Genomic DNA, 6,203 nt, shown 5'->3' on the forward strand with positions numbered 1-6,203 from the left:
CTACCGTCACTCTGCTAATCAGCTGCTAATCAGCTAATGCAAATCAGAGCGATGCAGCAGGAAGAGGAACGGGTACTTGCTTTGGAAATGCTCATCAAATTGAGGTGGTTGAGGCTGCGATTAAAATTTGGCTCTTGTACGCAGTTTATAGAATGATTCCAACGAGAATTATTGATGTTGTTTATAGAATAAGTTATTAGTATAATGTATTCTAAGTATGTAGAATTAAACGCAATCAAATACAATTTTTTAAATTAAAAATAATCATTAAAAAATATTGTCATTATCCCTGATGATTATTTCTCACAAATATGAAGCAAAATTTTCACTGTTATTGCACCAATGTTGGACCAACAATTTGTAGTTTTTTTGACATATGTGCCTACCAATCTTTTTTTGTAACATGTACCAATGATTAGTAGGGTAGAAAATGACTAGAGAATTGGTAACATGTACCAAAAAATTCGTCATATTTACTAAATTTTCCTCTCAGTGTATGAGCACTTGTTGGGGCGTGTTCTGTTACATATAGTTTAGCCCTTGTCTAGATTCATGTTCATATACAAATCTAGAGTCTTCACAAGGTTTTCAATAACTAGGTTACCAAATCGAACTATATCCTGATTCTTTCATAATTTCGAAGTCGTCACTGTTTTGATTGAGAGGGTCTAGGACTAACGGTAAATCCGCCCCCGAGAGGATACAATAAAAACGTGCAGACGACCATATTAAGAACTATTCTTTGTATCATTAATCTTTGAGAATTTGACTTCCAAAGTTATGAAATATATATTGGGTTTGGGTAGGGGAAAAAGAAAACCATTATTTTTGCGTGAAATTCGAAACATTTTTCAAGATGTTTCGGGCTGTACGATTTGGGTAAAAAAGACACCGTTTTGTTGTATAATTTGTTACCATTTTAAAGGTAGCTTCATAATGCCTCATAGAAGTCCTTATTGGCGAAAAACTCTAGTAATTGCTTTTTACAATCTTCTCTTGATCCTTATTTCTTTTCTTTCAGAAAATTTTTCAATTCGAGAAAAAAATGGTAATTGCTTGGTACCAGGCCTGAACTACTACATGGGCTCAAAAGGCCTCAGATTTTTGGCGCCACTAAAATTGAACAAGATTAATTTCTAGAGGTTCATCTGTCACTAGCTTATGTGTGAGGTTTCATCATATTTCGTTTATTTGTTCACAAGCTACAATTGTTTAAGTGTCACTACCTAAGCATTCGTATAGAAAATGGAAAAAGAGGAATATCGTATTTTGATCAAACATTGTTTTGACGTAGAACTACATCTTTCATTAAAGGTGCCAAATCAGAAGACAGGACGAATCGGAAATTCCCTAAGATTTGTTTAATATGCTATACATTAGAATCCCTTGGTTTGTAAATGGTTAAAATTCCTTAAAACTTTAAGCGTTTCCATTTACTCATACATTTGTTCTGTCCATTTGTGTGCCTTCCCGAACAGAGCTGTCAATAACGAGGAACTTATCGACGACCAACGAAGGGGAAATCGTAGGATTTAAAGCCTCCGTGAACAAAGGAAAAGGTAGAAGAATGAAGGGGAATACTTGCCTAGAGTATGAACAGTAGATCTCGCTGAGGCAAACTTTCATTCGGCTTCGGACTGAGCAATCCAGTTCACTTTGCTTTCGCTGCGCTTCGATCTAAGATTGGACCCCAAAACGAAGGCATTGTCAGGGGCAATAAAATTTCGAGGCAAGCGTCATCTAATGATGCAGGCGATGTTGGTGCAGTGAAAAGCACTCGCACTGAACCGAGCCTTCGCGAGTGACACCGCATCGAACAGCAGCGAAGTAGGCGACTTCAACGGTTCGGTTGAAAATGTAAACGCCGTTACCCAGGCAGCAACCAGAATCAAGCTCCCCTCGCTGGTGGTGAAGGCGATCGCTCTTGACAAACTCATCAGCGAATTCGCATCGATGGGTGTTACAGCAGAGTACAAGCTGTATGGCATAATTCAGCCTTTTTCCAAGCAGTTAACATTGTTTGTTTTCTGTCATCATAAGGGCTTCGTTGGTGCCTTTAAGAATGCATCAATGCATTAAACTGACGCTATGGCGAAGCAGGCGTTAAGGTTGTGCGCCAAAAATTATTTGTGGAATACCAAGCACCTTGAATGTCTTACTGGAATGTTTTAAGTTATTTGGGTTCACGTGCCAATCGCAAGTCTGCCTTCAACTGGGATTGCATTTGCGCTAATCTTGATCATAATGAAGCAATGCTACTGTTTTCGAGGTTGTTGATATTAACAAAAAGAGTTTATTTCGCTTGTTAAGTCACCAAGAAAGTAAATATCGTTCTGGAATTTTGTATGTGATTAGGTTCCGCTTCTTCTTCTTCTTCTTCAATGGCACTAACGTTCCTAGAGGAACTTCGCCGTCTCAACGTAGTATTACTTGCGTCATTTTTATTAGTACTTAGTTAAGATTTCTATGCCAAATAACACGCCTTGAATGCATTCTGAGTGGCAAGCTCTAGAATACGCATGATCACAGTGCAAGTCGGAGGAAATTTCTTTGACGAAAAATTCCCCCGACCAGAACGGGAATCGAACCCGAACACCCGGCATGTTAGTTATGACGCTAACCACTCGGCCACGGGTGCACAACGGCTTACCAGTAGCAAAACTTCCTCCACTAAGAGTGACAGCTGCGCTTCTCTCGAGCATGAGAAAGTAATGCAATTTTTTTTCGAGGCCAGTAATATAGGGTTGGGGAAAAAGAAATGTCGTATTCCTGATCGAAATTTGACGCTTTATTTAACAAACTTAAAATTATCCAATTTAAGTCAATGGATAATTTTAAGTTTGTTAAATAATGTTTATGCGCCGTTTTGTTCGCAAACTTGTTGCCATTTATAAGGCAACTTCATTATCCCCCCCTTATAAAACCCCCCTCCATATTTGCAAAAAACTCAGACAGCCAGTTTTCGCAAGACTCTTTTGAGGCCAACTTAGTATCACCAAGAGCGTTTTGCATGGACCGGAAGAGATGATAATCACTTGGAACCAGGTCCGGACTATACGGTGGGTGCAATAGGACATCCCATCCGAGCTCCCGTAGCTTCTGGCGGGTCATCAAAAATGTGTGAGGCCGAGCGTTGTCCTTGTGGAAAACAACACCATTCCTATTGATCATTTCTGGTCGCTTCTGGTCAATCGCCTGCTTCAAACGGTCAAGCTGCTCACAGTAGAGAACCGAGTTGAGGGTCTGACCATAGTTGAGCATCCACCAAACACACAGCGAAACCTTCCTGGCCGTCAATCCGGGCTTGATGACAGTTTGGACCGGCTCACCGCGCTTCGACCACGAATGTTTTCGCTTTAGGTTGTCGTACGTGATCCACTTTTCATCACCAGTCACCATCTTCTTCAAAAATGGGTCGAGTTCGTTCCGTTTCAGCAGTGCATCGCAGACGTTGATTCGGTCTAAAAGATTTTTTTGCGTCAACTCGTTTGGCACCCATACATCCAGCTTTTTTTGGAATCTAATCTTCTGCAAATGGTTCCAAACGGTTTTGTGGTCTATACCCAGTTCCTGACCAATCGAGCGAGTGCTCACATACCGGTCTACTTGGATGATTTCAACGATTTTATCGGACTCCACGACGATTGGCCTACCAGTACGGGATGTAACTTCAACAGCCACTACACCAGAACGAAATCGATCAAACCAACGCTGTGCTGTGCGAATCATTACAGTATCGGGTCCATAAACTACACGATTTTTCGGCCGCCTTCGTTGCAGTTTTACCTCGCAGGTAGTGAAAACGTAAAATATGGCGAATTTCTTGCTTGGTGGACTCCATCTTTGACGCGCTATAACTTGAGACTGAAAAGCAAAATCACAACACAACACTTGTAGCACAGATTGTCGTCTTTAAATAGCCGTATAGTATGACCCGATGCGATAAGTATAACACAAGATATGTTCAAGTGTTGCCATATATTGACAATATACGACATTTCTTTTTCCCCAACCCAATATAATAGCGTCGTACACAAATTACGTAACGCTAAAAATTAGGTTTTTGGACCCCCTCCCCCCCTATGCAACAAAAAGTAACGCAAGACGAACCACCCTCCCCCTCATGTTACGTAACGCTAATCTGTACACAAAGACAAAGTCGTTTAAAAATTTGTTAGCTTTTTTTTAAGGAATGATAATATAAACGTAAAAAATCAGATATCTGCTCAAGTCGGAATCAAATGTTTAGGCGAAAGTTCTTTATATGCAAGTAGTGACTTCGGAAGAACTTTCGACAAGTTCATAGAATTTCGAATAAACGGAGATGGAAAATGAATGCTCACATCTGTCGAGATTGGTGCTTTCAAACCATCTGGCGTTTAGCTGAGAAGACCATGAACTGTTAGAAATTGATGTTGATTTACACAAAAATAACTACTCCTTCGTTCAATGCGGCAGTTCCTTCCGTTACATTTCACTACCTGCAGAAGGTCTAAGGATGTCTTTACGTGACGAGCAAACAACTTGACTTGATATTGTACTAATTCCGCTTCGTCGATTTAGGAGTTTGCGGACTTAATAGGGGAAAGTCGGGAAAGACGGACACCCCTGTATTATTAATAAATTACATTTTTATTTTAAATTCCAATGATATACAAACTTGCAATACTATGTACACTTAGCTGGCTTTCTGTTCAGTTTATTAATAAAAACAAAAAATAATCTGCAGAGAACGCTCGATGTAAATTTTCGTCTGCAGAAGATAAGGTTCTCATTGTTTTCGAGTAATTTTTTGGGGTATTTTTCGCTACATGAGTGTTTTACCATCACTTCTCTTCCAATTTATCAAATCAGCGGTGAAGTTTTATCATTTTTACTCCAGAAATATTTATAAAAACTAAATACGAAACAAGTCAGGTAAGACGGACACTTCTTCCACTAAAGACAAACATTTCGTTTTTGAAACAAATTGATTATCTCCTCCTTCTTTGTTTAACAGATGCCCACTAACTACGTTTGCAAGTGCAACCAGATATCATGGACAAATAAGCAGAGCGGTTTTTAAAACCTAATCCGAATTTGTCATTCCGAATGCCGGAAGCTATTTTGGACATGAAAAAAATTGCAAATTGCAAGCCTTTTAGGTGATTTTAGTCTAGCCTTTTTGTTCGATCATTTTAAGGCCTATTTGAAGACCACCAAAACTTATCAAGTACATAAACTTGAATTTTCAGATAGTGGTCATCTTTCCCACTTCAGGTGTCCGTCTTTCCCGACTCAATCTTATTTGCTTCAAAGACAAATTTTATTATAAAAAGAGACTTAGACTATCAATTTGTGGTGAGATAGCTATGTATTTTTTGTGAAGTTCACGAAAAAATCAACATTTGCTAAAGGTATCCGTCCTCACCATCCTTCCCCTATATTCTGCTTTGACGGGATATCCATCGATCGCTAGGTTATTCCACAAATCAGCTAACGATTCCCTATGCATACTAAAAATGTTTTATTTCCAATTCCGGGTCCCTTGTTTCCCTTACGATCACGAGGAAGTATTTAACCTGCCGGAAAAGAGACAATCCAACTCAGTTGAATGCACTGCGTGCTGGAGAATTTGTAGCAACTAATATTGCATCAAAACTCAATTGATTAAAATAATAGATCGAAAATATCTATGACCTTTTAAAACGAGAGTTCTCGTCTGGTACTCCATCCACATTAATTATGATTACTGGCTTGATTATTCTTCGGTACCGAATAATCTCGAATTCAGGCATCTCGCACATACTTTGATAATCGATCCCATGAGGAAATGCGTTCGAAGAACAGTGCCTTCCTGAACAAACTGCAACGTATATTGGAACACTGCATAGAACAACTTCAGCAAGATCGAGGTGCCCTAGCTTTATTTGCATCCTGCGATAACAGACGGAATAAGCTTATGTTTTCCAGCAATGATTCGGTAGATTAACGCAATATTCGAGATGCATTAAGCAGTGCCTGCTTACTGCCCATTACAACACGTGCTTTATCATCTTGGCTCAGGAAACATACCTCTTTTAGTCTCAGAATCGAAGTTAGGGGCGCGTGAATTTATTTAGGAATAAAAATGGAATTTTGTTACGTAACGATCACGACTAACACCCCCGCCCCTCCCCCCTATGTCACATTAAGTAACGAAACCTCGACCCGCCTCCCCCCCA

The 6,203-nt window shown here is 39.6% G+C and overlaps 1 protein-coding gene across 3 annotated transcripts in view; it reads right to left on the reverse strand.

Annotated features, from left to right (window-relative positions):
- The window catches only part of LOC129773605 (putative aminopeptidase W07G4.4), a 34,090-nt gene that overhangs the window by 3,309 nt on the left and 24,578 nt on the right, over positions 1 to 6,203 (reverse strand). The gene's annotated exons all lie outside the window — the stretch shown is intronic.

The sequence above is a fragment of the Toxorhynchites rutilus genome, chromosome 1 (assembly GCF_029784135.1).
Source record: "Toxorhynchites rutilus septentrionalis strain SRP chromosome 1, ASM2978413v1, whole genome shotgun sequence".
NCBI classification, from domain to species: Eukaryota; Metazoa; Arthropoda; class Insecta; order Diptera; family Culicidae; genus Toxorhynchites; species Toxorhynchites rutilus.